The 25,515-nt window shown below is 31.5% G+C and overlaps 1 non-coding gene across 1 annotated transcript; it reads left to right on the top strand.

Moving 5' to 3' along the window:
- Positions 1-5,853: 5,853 nt before the first annotated feature.
- Positions 5,854-5,925, top strand: TRNAP-UGG (transfer RNA proline (anticodon UGG)). Its single transcript has one exon. It is a non-coding gene; the product is annotated as a tRNA-Pro (tRNA).
- Positions 5,926-25,515: the final 19,590 nt, after the last annotated feature.

Raw genomic sequence — 25,515 nt, 5'->3', positions numbered from 1 at the left:
TAAGAAGCAAGTCCATCCGTCATTAACAGGAACCAAGCTATAGTCCGTGCTATGGGCCTCGTCCATTAGCCTCTCCTTTGACACCATTATGCCTTTAACCAAAGGTTAAAACAGGATTCCCACCAAGGTCAACAAAATTACAGATTGATTTTAGAGCTATAGTAGTCATCATCCTCATCCAAAGAGAAAGGCTTCAGCAATCTTGCCTAACCTGTTAATTAAATAGCAAATAACATCACAAACAACCTAGTTTTGATCATAAATTCATAGATTTCATCAATAAATAAAGGTATGTTTCTAAATTGGGTCTAGTGGTATGTTTCTAACATTGGGTGCAAGGTGTCTGGATTCAATTCTCAGAATGTAATAACTGAAAGATTTCATGAGAGCTTTGAATAAAATTATACTTCTCTTATTAACTAAAGAATTGAACTTAAATAGAGAAAAAAAAGTCCTAATCCTAATTGGGAAAATAGTTCTCTTATTCTAATAAACTACTAAAACATAAAAAGAAAATAGTTCCCTTATTCTAATAAACTACTAAAAGATAAAATAAAAATATTTCTAGAATATGAATAAAACTTATCTATCCAAATAAGATTTATCTACCTAAATAAATTTAAAATATATACATATTTCAACACCCTCCCTCAAGTTGGTGCATACATATCAATCATGCCCAACTTGCTTACAAGAAAATCAAAGCTTGTCTTAGAGAGTCCTTTGGTGAGTATGTCAACAATCTGTTGTTTTGAAGGAACAAACGGCATGCACACTTGGCCTTCTTCAATCTTTTCCTTGATAAAGTGTCTATCAATCTCAACATGTTTAGTTCTGTCATGTTGGACTGGGTTGTGAGCAATGCTAATGGCAGCTTTGCTATCACAGTACAACTTCATTGGTGAAGTTATTGGTTTCCTCAGCTCTTCCATAATTCTCTTTAACCAAACCATTTCACAAATTTCTTGAGCCATTGATCTAAACTCAGCCTCTGCACTACTTCTTGCTACAACAATTTGTTTTTTGCTTCACCAAGTCACAAGGTTTCCCCCAAACAAATGTACAGTATCCTGATGTAGATCTTCTGTCTGTTATTGAACCTGCCCAATCTGCATCTGTATAAGCTTCAATTCCTCTTTGTTTGGATTTCTTGAAGAATAAGCCCTTTCCCGGTGAACTCTTCAAGTATCTTAGAATTCAAAACACTGCTTCTTCATGTTCCTCCATTGGGGAGTGCATAAATTGACTCACTAAGCTTACTGCAAAAGCTATGTATGGCCTTGTATGTGATAAGTAAATTAACTTACCAACTAATCTTTGGTACTGCCCTTTATCAACTAATCGACCTTCTTTATTTTCAAATTTTACATTTGGATCAATTGGTGTGTCAGCTGGGGGCAACCACTCATCCCAGCCTCTTTTAAAAGATCAATCACATATTTTTTCTAAGAGACCACAAGACCCTTCTTTGATCGAGCAACTTCCATTCCAAGAAAGTATTTCAAAGGACCCAAGTCTTTGATCTCAAACTCCAATGCTAGATGCTCCTTGAAACGTCTTATTTCATCCACATCATCTCCTGTAAGAATGATATCATCGACATAAACTATAATAACAGCTATTCTACCTTTTTGTGAATGTCGATAGAACATTGTGTGATCAGCTTGCCCTTGTGAGTAACCTTATTTTTTAATAACTTGAGTGAATCGTTCAAACCAAGCTCGAGGAAACTACTTCAGACCGTATAAAGATTTCTTGAGTTTACATACTCGAGTTCCAAATTTTTCTTCAAAACCTGGAGGAAGATCCATGTAAACTTCTTCTTCAAGTTTGCCATTTAGGAAAGCATTCTTCACATCTAGTTGCTGTAAAGACCAATCAAGATTAACAGCAATTGATAAAAGAACTCTGACGGAATTTAATTTGGCCACTGGAGCAAATGTTTCAAGATAATCTATCCCGTATGTTTGAGTGTACCCTTTTGCTACCAACCGGGCTTTGTATCTATCTAAAGATCCATCTGGTTTGAATTTGGTTGTGAACACCCATTTACAGCCCACTGTTTTTTTCACTACAGGTAATTCCATTGTTTCCCATGTACCTGTTTTTCCAAGAGCACGCATCTCCTCTAAAATAACCTCCTTCCACTCAGGAACCTGTAAAGCATCTTTCACATTTTTTGGTATTTGGACAGTATCGAGACACGAAACAAAGGTTGAGAATGTCGAAGATAAGGCTTTATAGATACAAAGTTAGACATGGGATATTTGACAATATTTCTAACACATTTTCTTTTGGCAATTGGAATATCTAAATCAGAAAATTCATTGGCTGGATTATGAGCTTTACCTGGGCTTTTGACAGGATCTTGCGGGTCGGATTCTTGGTGATGAATCTGGTGGATTCCACTTTCTTGATTTCGATTTCTTCTTGAGTAAACAATTAACTTCTTTGTTTGTTCTTTATTTTCATGATCAGACTTTACACCTTCATCCTCATTTTCATTAACATTAACATCATTAATTTTTGTGTTAATTATAAATTCGTCTTCCCCATTATTAGAATCCCTATGTTGTATATTCCTAGTCTCTTCTTAATCAATTATAGAATCTTCTTTAGTATAATTCCCTCCCTGAAGATTAGAATGAAAAAAAGATTTTGTTTCAACAAATGTGACATCCATGGTAACTATAATCTTCCTATCAATTGGATCATAACATTTGTAACCCTTTTTATTAGAAGCATAACCAACAAAGACACATTTTTTTGCTCTAAGATCTAGTTTACCTTGGTTGTGAAGATGAACAAAAACACTACACCCAAAAACTCGGAGGGATAAATCTGTAATCAATTTAGAGTTAGGAAAGCTATCTTTAAAGAGACTAAAAGGAGTTCTATAATTTAGAATTTTACTGGGCATTCTATTAATAAGATATGTAGCTGTTAACAAGGCTTCGCCCCAAAGATAACGTGGTACTTGACTAATGAACATCAAGGCTCTAGTTACTCCCAAAAGATGTCGGTTTTTTCTTTCTGCAATCCCATTTTGTTGTGGTGTATTTGTACAAGAACTTTGGTGGACTATTCCATGTTTGGTTAAGAAAATACCTAATTGGTCGCTAAAAAATTCCCCACCATTGTCAGTTCGAAATACTTCTATTTTCACACCAAATTGTGTTTTCACCATAGCATAAAAAGACTGAAACACATTTTTAACTTCGGACTTATCTTTTAATAAAAACACCCAACAAAGTCGAGTATGATCATCAATAAATGTGACAAACCAACGTTTTCCTGAAAAAGTCGAGACTCTTGAAGGTCCCCAAACATCACTATGAATTAACGAAAAAGGTTTGAAGGCTTTATATTTTTGAGGTGGAAAGAATGACCGATGATGTTTAGCCAATTCACAAAATTCACAATGATATGGACTTTTATTTTTAAATAGATTAGGTAACAAATATCTTAAATAATAAAAATTAGGATGTCCAAGCCTATAATGCCAAATCATAACCTTATCAAAATCAGAAACAGAATTTAAACATAAAGTAGTTGTTGGTTAACTTAGATGGTCGTCTTCAAGAAAGTAAATTCCACCAAATTCTTTAGCATTGCCAATCATCCTCCTCGAGACCATGTCCTGAAACTTACACATAGAGGAGTCAAATATAACATGACAATTTGAGGACTGGGATAATTTACTGACTGATATGATATTACAAGCTAGATTTGGCACATGTAAAACATCATGTAAAATCAAGGAAGATGAAATTTTAACAGTGCCTTTCCCGGCTATTGCCGAGAAGGACCCATCTGCTACTTTGATCTTTTTGTTTCCTGCGCAAGGTGTGTAAGTTGAAAAAAGGAAAATGACTGCTAGTCATTTGATCACTAGCTCCAGAATCAACAATCCATGTGTTTGTTTTACAAGGCTTGACACTGAAAAAAACAGAAAAATCAGTACCTGATTGGGCAAAAGAAGAAGAAGGATTATTGGATGAGTTAGGAATAGAAGAATTCATCCGAAATTGTGGTGATTGAAAAAACTTGTGTAGATGCTCTAATTGTTCCTTAGTGAATGGAGACCCTTCCAGAGAACTTTGGCCCTCATAATTTCCATTAGTTGTTTGGAAAGCTCTGCTATCCCCTGATTGTGAACCACGACCATTGCCATTCTTTTTCCTTCCATTTGTCGGTTTCCCATGGAGCTTCCAACACGTTTCACGAGTGTGCCAATATTTTTTGCAGTGATCGCACCAAGGTTTTTTCTTTTTTCACTATCATCATTATTTTTAATAGTTACAAGAGCAGAACTATCATCATTAGCTTCAAACCCTGGCTTTAACATTACTTTTCTCCTTGTCTCCTCTTTTCTAACCTCAGAAAAAATCTCACGAAGTTTTGGAAGCGGTTTTTTCCCTAGGATCCGAGATCTCACTTCATCAAATTCTTTATTTAAACCAGCCAGAAACAAATAAGCTCTTTCATTCTCTTCTTTTTTCATAGCTTTTACACCATCTCCGGGACACTCCCATTCATCATTATAATACTGATCCAGTTCTTGCCAAAGAGACATCATCTCATTATAATAAAGAGTAACTTCTTTTTCCCCTTGCCTAGCTTTCCACAGTTTTATTTTTAACTCAAAAATCTGTGAAGCGTTTTCTAAATCTGAATAGGTGTCTTTCACAGCGTCCTAAACATCTTTAGCAGTTGGGAGAAAAAGAAAAGGTTTACCTATGGAAGCTTCCATGGAATTAATAAGCCACGCAATTACCATAGAATTTTCTGACCTCCATTTGCTCATCTTTGGATCACCCACCTGTGGTTGCTCAACTTCTCCATTTAAATGACCTAGCTTGCCGCGCCCATCAATTGCTAATTTACCGACTGCGACCATTCCAGATAATTCTTGCCATTCAACTTGTGAGATGTCAGTTGAAAAGAAAGGTGAGACGCCTCTGTCCCTTGAGTCATTGTACTCTCGGTAGTTGTTTCAACTGTATAACTTTTTTCCTCTGTTTGATTGCTGGATCTCTTATCTCCAGTGAAGGCTGTTTTAACCATGATGTTACTAGAGATTTTAACCTAGCTCTGATACCATGAAAGATTTCAAGAGAGCTTTGAATAAAATTGCACTTCTCTTATTAACTAAAGAATTAAACTTAAATAGAGAAAAAAAAGTCCTAATCCTAATTGGGAAAATAGTTCCCTTATTCTAATAAACTACTAAAACATAAAAAGAAAATAGTTCCCTTATTCTAGTAAACTATTAAAAGATAAAATAAAAATATTTCTAGAATATGAATAAAACTTATCTATCCAAATAAGATTTATCTACCTAAATAAATTTAAAATATATACATATTTCAACAATAACATTTAGACCAAAAAGAAGAAAACACGACCTGAATTTCTCTTTCTTGTTTTTCTTTTTTTTTATGTGCGCACGCAATTAATATACTAAGCAGAGTGGCAAAGCACTGCAAAAGGTGCAAAACCAGGTGCACGTGGGGATTGAAGAACCATTCCAGGATTCTTAGTAAAATTACCAAATGACATTAGCAGCCAAAGTAGATAGCAACTCCACGTATTCTATCAGTAAAAGAGTTTGCTGTTCAGTTTACAAAGTCCAACAACGAAAAAGGTTATCAAGATGCAAAATTTAATAATTAGTTGATAGCTGCCCAATCGTCCAATAAGCTCATCCTTCAACCATTTGTTAGAGTACCGAGGTAAAAGTCACATAGCAGAACAATTTGCTAACAAGTCAGCAGACAAACATCAAAACTTAACCCAATCTTGAAGAAAAGAGCTAATAACTAAAACAGATTCAGCTAAACATACAAGATAGGGCATTTGGTCTAGTGGTATGATTCTCGCTTTGGGTGCGAGAGGTCCCGAGTTCGATTCTCGGAATGCCCCAGCCCATTTTTCCTTTTTCCCCCTAATTTCAAATATATAATCAGAGAATCAACCAGAAAGTCAACTCTAAAAGTCAAACAACAGATATATTTGTTTCCTGACAAGATTCTTTTGCAGTGAGTAAAAAAAAAATAGATTGTTGCCATTTCCGGAAGTTTAGTGTTTGTACCTTCAATCTTATTATAGGCATCCACAAAAGGGTAATTTGACTAACAAAGGGCACAAATAAACAGAATAACCATGCACGTTGAAGAGCAGGTTCAAATCATTTACTGGAGTGCCTATTTAAATTTCAGCAAAAAACATAGAACTGAAAGGCAAAGTAGTTTTCCACTTTTCTGAGTGAGTTCCCATCGTCTCTGTCCGCAAAGACTGCTTCATTTCATTTTCCTGAATCAACTACTAGGCTATACTAGATGGTCTACGCAGCTAGCTCCCACCTTGCCCCAACCCCTCAACCTTTGCTGAAAGGTGTGATTCAGACCTACAACCTTATGCATAACTAAACAACATTGCCATTTAAATTAAGTCCAAAGACCCAGCTTGAAAAGTTTATTAGGACATTAAGTAGTGATTAGGTATCTACTAGCTGCCTAGTTGTTCTGTAATTTCATTTTTTTAAATTACTTTTGTGCGAATCAAAAAATCTAATTTCTAAGTACAATAACTATGAAACTATTGATTAAAAAGTCAAGACACTTCGTGGTTAAAAGAAATTTATAAAATTTGGGAGATTCATAACCTATAGATGTTATGGCCTCTAGGGGATCCATATTTCGAATTGATAACTATATGCTGGGATTAAAATATAGATAAACGCTGTAATCTGGTACTAATACAATTTCAAAAGCCCTTAGCATTCAATTGTAGCAGGCCAATGATACATTGAAGTATTGAACCACATCAAAAGTGAGAGATTGAGAAACTTTAGTCTTCCTAGAATGACTCCATTGGAAAGTAATAGAATTTCTAAGAGAAAAGATCTACTAACTATATACCAGACATGATGGATATCCAAAATTGGGCATTTGGTCTAGTGGTACGATTCTCGCTTTGGGTGCGAGAGGTCCCGAGGTCGATTCTCGGAATGCCCCAATTTCTTGCCTTTTTCTTTTCAGTTCCCTGTTTTATATCCTAAAATATTTTATTAAAGGAATCTTTAGTAAAGTCAACTTCCAGAGCATAATATTGAACTTCATAGACTTAGATTGATCTGTTTTCTAATGAGTCTCAGAAATAAATAGAAAAATGAATAAATTATGTTGTATGAATCATCTTTGCATGTGGGCAAGCTGGCCTCATACCTGAAGTAACAGTCATTAGAAAACAGAATTCTGTCTTATACCTGTGAAAATAAAGGAATAGAGAAGTTAATCAATAATATCCAGTTTAGCCAAAGATAGAGAAAGGAAAGGCCAAAAGAAAAGAAGTCCATCTGTCATTCTGACCAAGAACCATGCTACACTCCATGCTGTGGGTCTCCTCCATCAGCTTCTCCTATTGCACCAACACTCCTTCAACCAAAGGTTAAAATAGGATTCAAACCCAGGTCAACAGAATTACAGAATGACTTTAGCTAAAGTAGTTAGCATTCTTGTGCAAATAGAAGACTTTTAAGCATCTCTGCATAACTTCATAACTGTTCATTCCAATAGCTAAAAAGATCACAATCAATCTAGTTCTGATCAGAGGGTCAAAGATTTCATCAATAAATAAAGGCTCACACCACTTATAGAAAACTACTACCTTTGAATGTAATAACCATAAATTATAGAGAACAAACAAGTGTTTGGTCTTGTGATGTGATTCTAACTTTTGGTGCAAGAGGTTCCCCATTCAATTCTCAGAATGCCCAACTGTTTTTTTCACTATCTTCTATCCATTTAAAACTGCACACAAGATGATTGTGGCCCGAAGCCATCTTTCAAAGTATTAATTGTTTTCTGACAAGACAATTCAAAAACTAGTTGCAAAACTAAATAAAATAAGGAGCAAATCTTTATGTAATTTTATTAATAGCTCTCAAAGTCTTCAGATAAAAGATACCGCCCATCCCAGTCAAAAATGAATCAACATGCTTTGGTTGTAAATGAACGGACATTTGAGGAGCAGGCTTAAATACTTCTTGACCAATGTTTATGACAAGAAAAACTAGTGAACTAGAAAGCCAGATCTAAAGTAGATGGCAAAGCGGGGTGCAACGACTGTAGTAAAAAGAGAGGCAAAGCACTGCAAAGGTGAAAAACTTGGTCAAGGTAGTATTCACTCATTAGTAGAAATGTAGACTTACTAAATGCTTTCACAGCTAAAGTAGATGGCACCTCCACCTACTGCCTCAATAAAAGACTTTGCCATTTAGTTTGCAGAGCCCCAGAAACCAAAGGATTAAGGATACAGCTTTAATGGAACAGTCACTAACAGCCTAATCATTCAATAAGCTCATCTTTAAACCATTCTTCTACAACAACTAAGCAGGCAGACATCCAAATTTATCAGATTCTTGAAGAAAATACCTGAAGGCAAAAAGGAATTTCTGATAAACATCAAAGATTGGGCATTCCATCTACTAGAATAATTATATAATACTACCAGCATTCAGATTTCAAACAAGTTAGGGGATACAAATTCAAGTCAAACATCTATAATTGAAGATTTGGTCCAGTTGTCTGATTCACTCTTCGTGTGCGAGAGGTCCTAAGTTCAATTATCGGAATGCCTTAAAACCCTTTCTTTTTCCATTTCCAAATTTTGCAACTAAAAATAATTGATCATCAGAATCCACAATTCAACTTAAAGTAAGTGTACTAATACAGCAATTAATGAAAAAATATGCAAAAATTATAAGACTTTGCCTAACCCTAGACTCCAATAGGTTCAAAATAATATCAAAGAATTCTTGTAAAACTCTAAATATATATATGAAGTTAAGAAATCATCAGTCGATAAACTTCCACTTACCATTAAGCCAAACAAAATCGCCAAGAATTAGCAAACAGTATACAAAAGAATATAACACGAAAACTCGTCAAGCTCCACAGCAGCAAATTACAAGCGATTACTGCTTCATTCATATGATTGGAAAATGGAGGGAAATTAAAAAAAACAGTATTTTAGGTTACTTAATTTCCATGACTTTTCGTCAAAACAGGAACCGACAAGGAAAGGAGAACGAAGAGGGGAAGACTTGGGTCAAAACTCATAATCGAGTCACCAACGGGGTCTAATTTTATTTTTAGTCCCTCTACTATGTTGAAAAGAGCTTTGCCCCTTTTATTTTAATTTAACAGTTTTAAACCTCTACTTTTTATAATAATGTTAATAGTAGATTTAAATTGATAACACCTTTACTCACTGTCATTAAATAGATTGCATAGAATTTTTTTGCTATTGTTCAAGCATTTTGTCAAAGTGATGTGAAATTTTAATTAATTATATTTAATTAATAATAAATTTACACATTTAAAATTATTTTAAAAAATTTTAATTGTCACTTTAACTGCAAAAATGAATAGGGTTATCGGTTTCAACCTACTAATAACTTAGAAGACGAAATTATACCAAATTATAATTTAGGATTAAATCCTAAATATCAACCTACCAGAGCGACTAAAATAAAAATTAGACTCACCAGCGGGAAATCTGGTTCTCTGTTTGTGCTTTTGGGTTAAAAATAAACATAATATTATTACGTCAACGAACATTCCTTTGGCAGTCAATAATTCCGCCGTCTTGCCCTCACAAATTAATTAATAATTGGTTAAATTTACAATTAGTCTCTGTACTTTGAGAAACTTGTGAATTAGTCCTTGTATTTTAATTTGATCAATTTTAGTCCATATACTTTTTGAATTGGTCCCTTTAGTCTCTGTACTTTTCGAATTTTGAAATTTTAGTCTTAACCAAAATAGTAGCAGTTAAATTCATTTGGTTAAATTTAATTACTAGTCTTGTGCTATGCATAGTGGTAGATCTAGAAATACTACTTAGGAAAATTAGAGGGCGGAATTAAATTATATATTTTTATAATAGTAAAAATGCAATTTTTTCATTTAATAGCATAGATATTTGTAATTTTTAGAGGATTAAATTAAATTTTTATCATTTTGTGGGGGTAAAGTGCAATTTTACCATTACTAATTTAAAATTTTATAATTATAAATGAGCTAAATGGGAAATTTTCCATTTTAGGGGGGTTGGGGCCTTTGCCAAGTCCCCTTACATCCGCCCCTGGCTATGCATATAGTTGTAAATTTAGTTTATATTCTCTTATTCTAAATCCTTATATTTTTTAAATTCTGAAATTTTAGTCCTAACACAAAAAACAATAGTTAATAACAATAGTTAATCCAGCAACTGAATTTTTAATGAGCAATATGTGGAAATAACCAGTTAACGCAGCATTACATATACGATAATATGTTTGCCGCATCAGATTTTAGAAATAGCATAACTTAACTTAATGATTTTAACCTTTGAAAAAAAAACTTAATGATTTTAACGGTTATCATTTGGTGATGACTGAAATTTTAAAATTTAAAAAGTACAATGACTAAACAAGATCAAATTAAATCCACAAACTTTCGTCAAATTCGACGCCCATCAAATTTCCAACTTATCGGTTGGAATGAAAAACCTTATTTCAAGTATCAGTTCAAGTTCGGGTGTACCGAGGCTAAGGCTAAGCTTTAAAATATTTTATTTTATTTTATTACATTTTTATTTTTATTTTTATTTTCTCTATCAACTTAAACCCCCCTTTTATTTTTCAACTTGCAATGCACAGGTCGTTTGCACGACTGTACTGCGACAATAATTTTGGCCAGAGAAAAAGGCGAAATTGGATAATCAGTCCCTGTGGATTCGACCCTACTGGTCTATACTGCTATTTACTGTTATTTTGTCATAGGATTTTCTATTTTGTGGTTTTGAGGCCTCTCAAATTGGCATCGTTGTCGGGGATTGGAAAAAAAATTTAATTTTTGTTTGTTTTCTTTTATGACCAAGTGAAAATTCTAGATTTTGAACCGAAAATAAAGAAGTTGACTCGAACATTACGAAGAGAAGCTATTCGACACGGTAAACGACCATATCCCAACTTCGAATTAGGATCTTATACCGAAGATATTTTCTCATTCGACGAACCAGAAAAAATGACAGATCAAACAATACGTCAAGTCGCAGCAGCACCAGATGAACAACAGCCACTATGCATAACTCATTTGAAGGAACATGGTTTGTTTAAGCATGAAACCAGAGGGAATAACCGGGCTGTTTTATTTAAATAACCCAAATAATTTAATTAAGTACCAAAATGACCCACTTTTTTAATTAAACACCAAAATGACTTGAAATCAACTGTAACAGCCTAATTTTCAGTGGTATCGGGAATAGAGATTTGAGATCACCAAATCCGACGAGTGAGTTGAAAATTTAATAAATTAATACCTATGAGTCAAATGTGAGTATAAAAGCATTTTTGAATTAGTGAATTTGGTGATTTAAAAGAATTAATTAGGTAAATTGGGTCGAGAATGAGGTATCGAGACCTCGATTTCATAAATCGAGCCATAAATATTTTTAGAAATATTTATGGAGTGTTGGTGAGGTAGTAATAAAATTTAGTCAGAAAAGTTTGACATTTGGGTGGTTAATTAAATAAAAAGGACTAAATTAAAAATTGTGTAAAAGTTGCTAAAAGGATTAAATAGCTTAATTGTCAAATGAGGAAGGACCTAAAGTGCAAATAAGCCCAAAGGAGATATTTTGGGCGGCAATAGCTAAGAAAAATCAGGAAATGGGTGAAATAAGAGAAAAATTGGAAAATTCCAAAATGGGCTAAATAAAAATGGGACTAAATTGGAATATCTAGAATTCTCTTCATTTCTCTTCATATTCATCAGCTGAAAAACAGTCATGGAGGAGGGTTCAAGCTGCTTTTCATACTATAGCTTCATGTAAGTTTAATTCTTACTTTCTCCTTTAAAATTTTTATGGTTTTGGACCTTTACAATTGGGTCCAACTTACTATTTCATTAGTTTTTTATTCCATGGCTAATTTTTGAAGTTGTTATGGATGAATTCTGGAAGTATATGATGATTTGACATGGAATTAGAGCTTCAAATTGTTTATATTCTGATTTTATTGAAAGAATTGAATAGAAAGTGAATGTTTGGGACCTAATTATAAAAGAGTTTGAAGTTAGAGTTTTATGTGGAAATTTTGAATTTCAATAGTTATGAAATAACTTATAATGTATATAAAAAATATTAATTGAGAAAATTATCTTAATTGAGGGGTTAATTGAGCAAGGACTGAATTGTATGAATTGTGAAATTTGGGGCAAAATGGAAATCAACATTTTGCAATAAAATTATTTTTGGCAGCAGCAGTAGTTTAACTTTGAAAAATCTTCAAAAATTTTAGAAATCTAATTATAGGATGAATAAAATATGAAATTAAAGCTTATTGAGTCTAGTTTCTTATAAAAGAAATTATGTAAGCAATGGAATTGTAAATCATGAGATACGATAACTTTTGTGAGACAATGTCAGAATGATTTCGGGTTTCCCTGATCTGAATTTGGAAAATCATCAAAAATTGGATAAAAATAATTAGGGGCTTAAATTTATATGTTTAGAATCCTGAATGAGTCTATTTTCAAGAGAAACAAACGAGGACATCATTCGAATCCTTTACGAGAAGATAATTAATTTTTAGTGAAGAAGGGTTGGAACTGTCAGACAGCAGAACAGGGGAGACTTCAATGAATAAACTGTATTAATTGGCCCAACCAAAAATTATGAATTTTTTATAGTAAAAAGACATATGAGTCTAGTTTCTGAAAAAATTTATGGATATTAATTTGGAGTTCTGTAGATCAAGATAAAAATAATTTAGTGACTATGACATAGATGGACAGCTTGAATATTCACATAAGTAGATAGTGAAAATTATGGATAATGTTACCTACAAGTGTGTTGTTTATACTAAGGATGCGGATGGAAACGAAGAGGAGGAAAATATACATATATATATATGAATGACTTGTGTATAAATTGATCACATGCCCGATTATAATTGATAAATGTTGAATTAGAAATGATATAATGTTTTATTTGGAATATTTATTATGAAATTATGATTATCGTTATAATACAAAAATCGTACTTGTGAGTTTGTATAACTAAATTTTAGTGGCCATTTGTTAATTTTATGAATTTCATGATGTGTTATTTCATATAAATTGATGATAACTTCGTGAATATTGTGTGAACCACACGATCTGACCACACAGCCTGTGACCCCTTGCAGTGTTGAAAAATTTTAAATATTTTCGAAAAATTTTCTGAGTTCTCGGTTAAGTCCCGATATCTATATTCTGGGCCTCGATGGCTCACATAAGGGACAGTATGATTAAATTTGATTGATTTCAGGTATGAATGTTATGTGAAGCGAAATTTTTGTTAAATGATCTGTAAATTTTGGTAATATTCCGAATCCTTATTCCAACGACGAATACGGGTTAAGGGTGTTACATCAACAGTAAAAGTTGGTGGAGCCAAATTATATGGCGCCACCAACTTGCCACGTCAGCAGGGAGCATAAAAAAATTAATTTCTTGGTGGATCCATGTAAAATGGCGCCACCTGTATAAATACTATGGAAATACTGCAAGTTCTGAAAAAATAGGAGACTTCAAAACAATTTTCCATTTTCTGGTGAAGCTAATTTAAATGGCGCCACCAGGCCCTCACACCCTTCTGATTTGTTTTACCCTTTTTTTTTTACTTTTTTTTTACTTTTTTTAACTTTTGTCTTTTTTATTTTTTTTCTTTTTTTAAGTTTTATATTTTTTCTTATTTTATTTTATTTATTTTATATATTTATTTTTTGTTTTTAATTTTAAAAAAAATTGAAATGTATATTTGAAATGTTTTATAATATATATGTTTTATAATATATATTTTTTAAAATTTTAAATATTAATTTTAAATATTTTTAAATTTTGAATATTATTTTTTTGAAATTATGTCTTATAAATTTTAAAAATATATTTTTGAAATTAATTTTTCTAAATTTTAAATTTTAAATATATTTTTAAAAATATATTTTTAAACAAAATAAAATAATTTCAAAAATATATATTTAAAAATAATTTTAAATATATATTATAAAACATTTCAAATATACATTTCAAATTTTTTAAAATTAATAACAAAAAATAAATAAACAAATTTAAAATTTAAAATTTTAAAAAATATATATTATAAAACATTTCAAATATACATTTCAAATTTTTTAAAATTAATAACAAAAAATAAATAAACAAAATAAAATAAGAAAAAATTTAAAAAAAAAGACAAAAGTTAAAAAAAAGTAAAAAAAAAATCATAAGGGCGTCAAGTCTGGTGGCGCCATTTAAATTTGCTCCACCAGAAAATAGAAAATTGTTTTGAAGTCCTCTATTTTTCCAGAACTTGCAGTATTTCCATGGTATTTATACAAGTGGTGCCATTTTACATGGCGCCACCAAAAAATTAATTTTTTTGTGCTCCCTGCTGACGTGACAAGTTGGTGGCGCCATATAATTTGGCTCCACCAACTTTTATTGTAGATTTCAGGTCATTTTGGTGTTTAATTAAAAAAAGTGGATCATTTTGGTACTTAATTAAATTATTTGGGTTATTTAAATAAAAAAGCCGAATAACCGAGAATCAAATTAAACTTCAAGCTTTTCCTTTTTTATTAGTCGACTCTGCTAGATAATGACTATTTTATTTACCTCTAGGATCTGTTAATACATGATTTGTTAAATAAAATAGTCATTCTTTAGCAGAGTCGTTTACTGCGTCAAATATTCCCTACTTCGAAGTCGGGATGTGGTCGTTTAATGCGTTGAATAGCTTCTCTTCGCAATGTTTGAGCCAACTTCTCTATTTCCAATTCAAATTCAATAATCCCCGGTTCTAACTTGGTCGTAAAGAAAACAAACAAAAATTAGAATATTTTTTCCAATCCCCAACAATGACGCCAAAATTTGAGAGGCCTTAAAACCACCAAATATAAATTTCTATGACAAAATAACTCTAAATAGCAATATAGAGCAGAATGGTCGAATCTACATGGACTGGTTATCCAAATTTGCCTGAATCAAATCTATAGAAAATTCCACTTCTCTTTCTGGTGGTAATCCTGGTAATTCCTCTGGAAACACATTAGAAAATTCACATACCACTAGAACTGCCTGTATCTTTGACTCAGATATCTTGGTGTCGAGTACATAAGCCAAGTAAGCATCATACCTTTTTTAACATATCTCTGTGCTGCCATTACTGAAATCACATCAGATAACCCCTCTGTCTGATCAGATTTAACCCGAAGCAACTCACTATTCTAACATTTTAACATAATATATTTCTGTCTACAATTTACTACTGCATCATGCTGGGTTAGCCAATCCATGTCCAATATCACGTCAAATTCATCAAATGGCAGTAACATCAAATCAGCCAGGAAACAATAACCTCTTACCATCAGTGGACAATTTTTACAAATTTTATCCACTAACACAGACTAGCCCAGGGGGTTCGAGACTTTAACCACAAATTCAGTAGGTTCAACAGATAAATTTTTAACAATTGCAAGTTTAACACATATATATATGAATGTGTAGAACCAAGATCAATCAATGCAGTAATATCAGTATCAAGTAAAGAAAATGTACCAGCAATAACATCGGGTGCTGAGGCATCTTCTCTAGCACGGATGGCATATGTCCTATCAGGTGCTCGTGCTTCAGACCGACCTGCAATATCTTTCGTAGCTCCTCGGCTACCACTGACATTACCGGATGGTCAAGGTGGTCTGCCCCTCGAAATTGGATTACTTAGCTTCGATATTTGTTCTGCTTCTTTTTCACCCCTTTTTGGATAATCTCTAAGGAAATGGTCGAGAGAACCACATCGGCAACAAGCCCCACTCTTAAATCGGCATTCACCAAAATGGATTTTATTACAATACTGGCATATCGGCTTAGAGGTACCAACACTGCCAACACTGGTAACTAATGGAGTGGAAGGTCCTGGATTAGTGTGTTGAGAACCTCGCTATCTACCCGAATACCCAGTGGTTGAGGTAGAACGATCCTGGTATTTCTTCAATTTCTTTGAAGCAGAAAACTGGGATTTTCCCATCGGTCTTTTACTAAAAATTCGAGCTTCCCTCTCATCCTGTTTCTTTTATTTGCTCAATTCTTCTGCTTTATAAGCTCTCTCTGCCAATGTTGCAAACTCTCGAATTTCAAGAATTCCGATCAGTAGCTTAATATCTTCATTCAACCCTTCTTCGAATCATTTGCACATTTCAGCTTCTGACTGTACCCATTCTCGAGCATATTTACTCAATCAAACAAATTCTCTTTCATACTCAGATACCGATCTATTGCCCTGTTTCAGCTCAAGAAATTATTTTTCTTTTCTGGTCAAGGAACCTTTGGCTGATATATTTCTTTTTAAATTCATTCTGAAAGAACTCCCATGTAATTTATTCTTTCGGAACAACTGAAGCTTTAGTATTCCACCAATGATAAGCTGTGTCTTTTAGCAGTGAGACGGCACATTTCAGACATTCTTCTGGTGTGCAAGATAGTTCCTCCAAAACCCGAGTAGTATTCTCTAACCAGAATTCAGCCCGTTCGGAATCATCATCAACTGCTGCTCGAAATTCTTTGACCCCATATTTTCGAATTTTATCTACTGGAGCTTTTCCTTTTCTGGCAGATTCAGTACCTGTACCCTGTGGGATCTCGGGAACCAGTGGAGGAGCAGGAGGGGACCTTGAATTTGCTGCACTACAGGGTTAGTTCTTAAGTATTGATTAAACTATTTATTCGTCATTTGAAAGAAGGTTGTTTTTGCCTCCTCCCCTCGACCCTCTGACCCGGGCCTTCTACTGCTAGTTTCTTCTCTTTGTACTGAAGTCGGAGCATGACTCCCAACTTCCTCAGATTGAGCTCGGTCGGATGACGTTACTATAAGAAAAACACATTTTAAATGGTCAAGAGATATCACACTATCAATAATAATTTAAATGACATGTATAGCTAATCCCGTATTTGCTACATCGGTCCTAGAACAGGCTAAATCGTAGCTTTGATACCAAAAATGTAACACCCCCTACCCGTATTCATTACCGGAATAGGGTACGAGGCATTGCCGGAGTTTACGAATTAATTTAAACTTTTTTTTTAAACTCAGTATAACCTCTTTATAGATATCTAACATTCTCTGCAATTTTAAACTGAGACTCATCCAAATCAACCAATCCAATTCAACATATTTTCAAGATAGATTCATACATATTTATAAGATAACCTCATCACACATCAAAACCAAGATTTGTTAGCCATACCATTGGCTGACCTTACATTCATTTCACAGAATCATTTACTTTATTAGCTTATACATGCCATTGATTTCCAAAATAAAGTTTCTTTATATATCGCAATCCTGAGGTTGATAGTGTGATGTGTCTCCGACCAAATCCGACCTCCGAGCTCTTAACACTACAAAACAGGGGAAAATGAAACAGGGTGAGCACTTTGTGCTTAGTAAGCTCATGTAACAAGACTTATACTTACCTAATGTTTTCAATACAATGCAATAAATATTCATATATCCATTCAATGCATTATTACCCTAACATGCATAAACTCAATATTCAAGTTAGTACAATAATTTCCATGTACCAATAATATATATCATGATTGATGAGCTCAACAATACCATAATTTCCATTCCCTTGTTATTTTTCCATATTTATCTCGTTGAAGTTCTCGGAATTTTGATGGATTTTTTAGAGGTACACTTTTAGTGTACAATTTCCGGTTCCATCAATTCATATACATGTGAGCGCATTTTCATTTCAGAGAGCACACTCCCGCGAACCTCAACCTTGCAACGGGATTACCAGTCAAGACTAAATCCCTGGCAATATGAACTCATAGAGTATTGTCAGGATTACCAGTCCAGGCTAAATCCCCTACAACAACAATTACTCTAATGAGTTTGGATCTGAATTACCAGTCCAGGCTAAATTCAGACCCTGATTCGGATTACCCATCCGGGCTAAATCCATTTTCCACATATTCTTCGGGAGGGCTATATAAGGATAAGATTACCCGTCCGTGCTAGATCCTTTTTACCGTCAATTCCTTCTCAGAGATCCATCGAATTTTCCTTTCATTCAACCGAGATTTCTTCCCCTTTTTATCAAATATATCAATGTTTTATCAATTTTCACACAATGAACATTCAAATCATATTCACATCAATAACATACATTTCAAGCATTTAAGGATATAATTCAAGTTACATGAACTTACCTTGATACTTGTTCCTGTACAAAAATCTATTAATCCCGAACTTTTTCCTTTCCTCGATCTAGCTTCGTATTTGAATCTTCTGGATCTAAATAAATAAATTTAATTATCAATTTAATACATTTCATGTTCATATGCAACATTCTCTATAATTTCATTATTATTTATAGTTCATTCAAAGCTATCTACTTGAGTTATAGTCACTAAATTATTTTTATCTCGAACTACAGAACTCCAAAATTTTCCCTGAAACTTGACTCACATATCTTCTTACCATAAAATTTTCAGAATTTTTGGTTTAGCCAATAAGTACAGTTTATTCTTTAAAGTCACCTCTGTGACCCTTCTTCACTAAAAATTAATTATCTCTTCATACAGAATTCAAATGATGTTCTAATTTGTTTCTCTTAAAAATAGACTCATTCAAGATTCTATACATATAAATTTAATCCCCTAATTATTTTTATTAATTTTTTTATGATTTTTCAAAGTCAGAATAGGGGAACTCAAATTCATTCTGACCTTGTCTCACAAAATTTATTATATCTCAAAATTTACAAATCCATTGCTTACACTGTTTCTTCTATGAGAAACTAGACTCAGTAAGCTTTAATTCCATATTTTTTTCATCTTCTAATTAGATTTCTAAAATTTATGGTGATTTTTCAAAGTTAGTCTACTGCTGCTGTTCAAACTGTTTTAGTGCAAGCTGTTTATTACCATTTTTCCCCTAAGCTTTTAATAAATAATAATTTCGTCCCTACTCAATTAGCCTCTCAATTGAGCTGATTTTTCTCAATTAACACTTTATTCTATCACCTTAAACTAGTTTACAACCTTTAGGAATCAGAATCTCAGCAATAGACTTTAATTCCAAACATTTTCACAATTAGGTTCTAAAAATCAATTTCTATTGAAATTACCTAATAAAATCATCTTATAAAAAAATTAAAGCTTAAATTTCATTTTATTTCATCATAAACTTACAGCACTCAACCATGGTGACTTTCAATTTCATCCATGAAATCAAAAACTAATGAATTTAATAGTAGGACCTAGTTGTAAAAGTCTTAGAAACACAAAAATTATAAGAAACAGGCAAGGATTAACTCACTTGGTGCAAAAATTATGAATTAACAGCTTAGAGAACCCCTCCTATGGCGTTTTGGCTGATGAGAATGAAGAAAAATGAAGAGAAATCTAGATATTTCCTATTTAGTCCTATCTTTATTTAGTTAATTATGCAATATTCCAATTTTGCCCTTAAATCATCAATTTTCCTGATGATTTCATGCCCTTGCCGTCCAGCCCAAATAAATTTGGGTCTAATTTCCTTTTAAATCCGTTTTCATTAGACTCTTAAGCTATTTAATCATTCTAGCAACTTTTACACCTATTACAATTTAGTCCTTTTCATTTAATTGACTACCCAAACATTAAAATTTCCTAACAAAATTTTAATACCACATCACTAACTTTTCATAAATATTTTTAAAAATATTTCCGATTCGGTTTTATGAGATCGAGGTCTCGATACTTTGTTTTTACCCAATTTCTTCAATAATTTTTTTCTAACTAACCACTAAATCGGTAAATTTTTTCTATCAATATTTTCATACAATTTTCCTATCATATCAATTTTCATGAAAAAATATTGAAATAAATTTCTCTTTAAATCAGATTTGTGGTTACGAAACCACTGTTCCGATATCTTTGAATTTAGACCATTATAACGTTTCTTTAGTCTTACTTATGCATATAGTATTGCTTTTGCAATTGATTTTTAGGATGGTTTTATCATTGTCCTCTACAATTTGGTGGATGCTTGATTCTTTTGTCGATTTTTGTCCACTGCTTTGGACTATCTAGGGTTGATTTTCTTATCATATTAAGTGTTTACAATCACTCCAAATTTATCGTGCTTGAGTTGTGACAGCCAAATGTTGAGGCTGAAGCCTTTTTCGTGTTGATGGAGCTTGTCCTTCACCGCCTACGACAGGTGTTTTTTTTCCTCCAATTATATAGTCTCGTTCATTGAATGAATTAATGAATTTCATTTTCAAAAAAATGTAATAAATGAAATATATATAATTATTAAAATTTAAATTAAAAAAGAATATAATATATATTTTTAAAAAAATATGTGCAGACCTAAGATAGTTTTGAGTTAGCCATTACAAACATGGGCTAGCTTGGGTGAAATTTTAGACTTATATTTTGGCCTGGGCCGGACGGAGGTTTGGTACCCAATCCTGTCCAAAAGCCCATTTTACAATTTAAAAATTAATAAAATATATAAAAGAAATATTTTTAATTAAAATTAAATCTAAATTTTTTTTATTTAAATTGAATTTAGGTTTGACCAACTTGAGGTGCAAAAATCTTAGTCCAAGCTTGACCTAAATTAGGCCGGGCAAGCTATCTGGCCCGTGGGCAGGTCTAGGCCACACCTACGATATGGTTGCAAGCTTGTATTTTACTGGTATTGAACACGTGTTTGATTATTGGATTTGTAATTTTTAATTCTTTTATTTAAAGATAATATAAAAGTACGAAAAGACAAAAATATCATCATAATAATATTAATTATAACTTAAAAATGGATGTAATGTTATAACAGAGTTAACTTTATTCTATGTATATTATTAACGTTATATCATTTCATACATGTAACTATTTTTGAATTAATTTACATATTTTAATATATATGTTTGTTGTTTAAAACGAAACCACATGTTTTATACATTATTTAAATTATTATTATAGCTATACACAAACATTGGTATACATATATTTAATCTATATACATTACTAAATCCATATATTTTATACATATAATTTTCTTTGTATATATAAGTATGCTCTTAAATCTATTATATATATAATTTATAATAAAATTAATTTAATCTTATATGTATTATTATTCCCAAGTTATTATATGATTGCGTCTAAATTCATTTATATATATATGTATATGTTTTTTTAAACCTATTGTGTGTATTTCCTAAGATTATATTTTATTATGCTTTCTTGCCATTCTTTTATATTTTATATGTATTATTCAAATTTTTCTTTATTGAGTGTATTTTAATAAATATTTTTTAACATTTATATATTATTTGATTTAAAAGTTTTCATTCTATAACGCATACTTTAATGAATGCACATATATCTTTAGTTTGTTTTTACAAATGGTTTCAAATTCAATAATTCATTTATAATATATTATGTGTTCATCCTTTTAAATTTGTCTTATACACATTATTATTATTTTTAATTTTTCATTTTGTTTTGCATATTTTGCATTTGATTGTGTTGCATTAGGCCATGTATATTATTGTTGTATATTATTTTTGTTTTGTATTATTATTATATTGATTATTCTTCATTCATGCTTAGGAAATTGATAATACTTTTCTTAGATTGGTTGGATTTAGTTGTTTATTTTGTTAGTTGATTAAATGAATTATATTACCTTCATTCATCCGTCATAGTATTTCATACACGCATATTATCCCATGTTTTTATTTTTCCTTTTTGGTTTACAAATATCACTTTATAATTTCTAACTCTTTAAAATTAATTATTCCATTTTATTTCAAGTCAAATTAATGCATTTCAAACTGGTTTTATAATTATTCGTTTGAAAATTCCTTAAAACGAAGGCAATGTTTGATGTTTGGAAATTCGAGAAATCGTGCCCTACCGTGCTGGGTTTCGATTTCCCGTTTGTTCAAAGTAATCGAATATTCCTTTAGAATTTCACTCGTGTTTTTCAAATTCTAAAACAAGGCAATGTTCAAGGTTTAGAAATTCGGGGAATTGTGCCTTATCGTGCTGGGTTTCGATTTTCGGTTTGTTCTAAATAATTGAATGTTCCTTTAGTATTTCACTCGTCTTTTATAAATTTTAAAGCAAGGCAATGATCAATGTTTGGAAGTTCGAAGAATCGTGCACTACCGTGCCGGGTTTCAGTTTTTCGTTGGACTAAATAATTGGGCATCCTTTTGTGATTTGCAACATATAAATTTTTGGAAGTCAAAAGTTTATCATGTTTTCGAGAGTATGGAGGATCGTGTCCTATCGTGCTGGACGTGATGCTGTATACCCTCGAAACGAGAAAGTTTTGATGACCAACTCGAACCACTCAAAAGTTTTAAAAGGAACCATATTTCAATTTTTTTAAAATTTTAGACATAAGGGCAATATTTAATCAATTCAGGTACCAATTTTGGGCGTAGTGAGGGTGCTAACCCTTCCTCATGCGTAATCGGCGCCCGAACCCATTTTTTTAAAATTTACGTAGACCAAAATCGATTTAGTAAAATGTTTTATCAGGTGAGCCAATCACACCCGAGCAAAAAGATTGGTGGCGACTCCACGTTTTGTTTTCAAAAAGTCGATCCCTATTTTTAAATCAAAAAATGGTTTCGGCAGCTTTAATTTTAAAACAACTTAGCAATGGGATATTTTGAGTGTGGTAGGTTGATTAAGGCCAGTTTAATATTGTTCATCAGATGTATTTTTGGACAAAAATATATTTTTGAGTAAAAGTTAAAATTTTTTACTTCTGCTTTTGGCCAAAATATGCTTTTACAAAGCATTTTTGTCCCAAAAGTATTTTTAAAAAGCTCAAAAGCATATTGTTTAGTAATATTTTTATCTTAAAAATACTTTTTATCCCAAAAATGCTTCTAAGAAGCAATGCTAAACTGGCCCTATATCATTTTCCTTTTCAAGGTATTATATATAGATAAATAAATAAATTATTTAATGGTTTATATATTTAAATTGATAAAATTTTATATGAATTATTTGGATAAGCACGAGTAAAAAAAGTTTAACCTTTTTAATCATAAATATATATTTATAAGATTATCACGAATCAATTGATCGTGGGAAAATTAATATGAATATTTATAATCAAATGGACATTATTAAACTATTTTAATATAATTAAATTTCAAAACAAAAAAAGTAAAATATAAAATATAAAATATAAATTTATTTAATTTTTTTTTGGGCCAATGAAATTGCTTAGAGCTTTTACCAAAGGATTTATAGATATGACGAAACAAGTTAATGTGTTTAAAAAGATGTTTAAAAATGAATTTTTTTTATATTTTGCAATTTTTTAAATTTATTAAGTTAAATAATTTTAATAATATAAATGCAGTTGATTGTATATATATATTAACAATATCATTATAGATCCTGATCATATCTGCTCTTTTTTATACAATATCTAGAACTATCATAACACTTTCCCAACTCATAAATAAGAGGATAATGAGCTTTAGCACATTTGAACCTATCACCTCCTGTATTGACAACAATGCTCATACCAGTCGAAGTAAGACTTAATCAACCTCTTGATTGTATATTTAATATTGAACCTTTTGCAATCAATATATTTGTAACAAATAAAATAAATTTTTTTAAATTTATATGCTTGTTCAATTTGGTAAACAGTTCCCATGTAATTTTTTTAAAATTAAATTTCATATCATCAAACAATGCCAACTTATTAAAACTAAAGTATTTTTATCAATATATATTAAAGAATATGAGTATATAAAAGCTTTACTTAATTCTCAATTTGGAATTAAAATAAAATGAATGCAATAAATTGTGAAAATATATGAAATAAACTAAGAAATAATATGAAAATGACATGGAATTAAAATACTACATAATATGAAAACTACATAAATATACAAATGTGTCAAATTTTACCTATGAAAAATTATTAACATATAAAATTTTTTAAAAAATTGGAAAAACACAACCACAGTATGGAAATTTAATTTTTCTCTAAATTAAATCACTCTTAAAAATTATACAAAGCATGAGATAAATTTAGACATTATATAACATGAATACATAAATTATTCTCTAAATCGAGTCACGGTGATAGTTCATGTAAAACACAATACAACGCAAACAAGATGTTGGTTTTAAAAAACGCATAAAAAATCTATATAAATAAACTATTAGCATGTAAAAATATGATTATAAAACATGAATATAAACATGGCATGAGAGCTAACATAAGAGGCGACACTATTACAATAACTCCCATCTTATTAAATAGGAAAATAATGTGTTTTAGTGTCCTCTAATCCATGTCTTCATGTATTGGTAATAATGCCAATGCTAATCGAGTTAAAAACTCAATCGGAAGTGTTTTTTTAAATCAAATGTGGCATGGAAGTTTTTTTTGGGCATTTTTATTTCCAAACTGAAAACTCTTGGCCAAAGCTAGATGCTTGAACAATTCCGTATATACATATTTTCTATTTTTCATTAATTAGTAATTATTATTTTTTCGTGGCACTAAATATACAGGTTGGGTGTTATAGCAATAAGTACCTGAAGTGAGTGATTGGGAACCTTTGAGCAAAAATGATAAGCTATTTGGTAATATCTTCTGATGGGATACTCGAAAAACTAAATGCCCAACATGTTTTTCAAATTTTACATGCAAATCCTCATATACTATTTTGCCCACAAGTGATGATGATGATGAAGGCCTTGAGCCATTGGGATTGGATTCACGCCAATCCCCATTGCCTGAATGCATATTAGGAACAGCATATGGAGAAGGTAGCATGAGGACTTCAAAGAAAGTGGTGAAGTTCAAGAACTTTTTCTTCCCCTATCCTTTCACGAATCAAATGCATTTATGGTAGCATTTCTAAGCAATATGCCAACAATTAGATTGCTAATGATGTTAAAAATCATAAATGCATAATATTCCTATAGATATAGAAAAACAATTAAGTTCCGATAGCAAGTTAATTTTATGCGTTTAATATACTTAATTTTTGTTAATTTTTAAATAGAATGGTATTAAGCTTGTGATTTCTTGTTTAATTTTTATAAGGGACGTAATTGGAGTGCCGAAATTCAAAAACAAGCAAAATGGAGTTAAATTGAAATAAAAAGCAAGTTGGGGTTAAATTGAAAGTTATAAAATTATTTTTAGATTGATAAAAAAAATCAGATTTTTTACTTCGACAAATTTTATATTTAAAAAATCTAATATTGTGATTGGTTATTAAACATGATTCCAAGAGTAAATCAGGTGAAATTTGTTTTTTAAAAAGTGTATATAAATGCTTATAATTATGGCACGAGAACACACTTGAATTTAAGGAGGAAATTAGCATATTCTTGCCTAAAATATTCTGCCATTTCTTTCCTCTTT

The sequence above is a fragment of the Gossypium hirsutum genome, chromosome A13 (genome assembly GCF_007990345.1).
Source record: "Gossypium hirsutum isolate 1008001.06 chromosome A13, Gossypium_hirsutum_v2.1, whole genome shotgun sequence".
NCBI lineage: Eukaryota > Viridiplantae > Streptophyta > Magnoliopsida > Malvales > Malvaceae > Gossypium > Gossypium hirsutum.
Note: the sequence above shows the minus strand (reverse complement) of the source record. Positions and strands in the feature narration are given on the sequence as shown.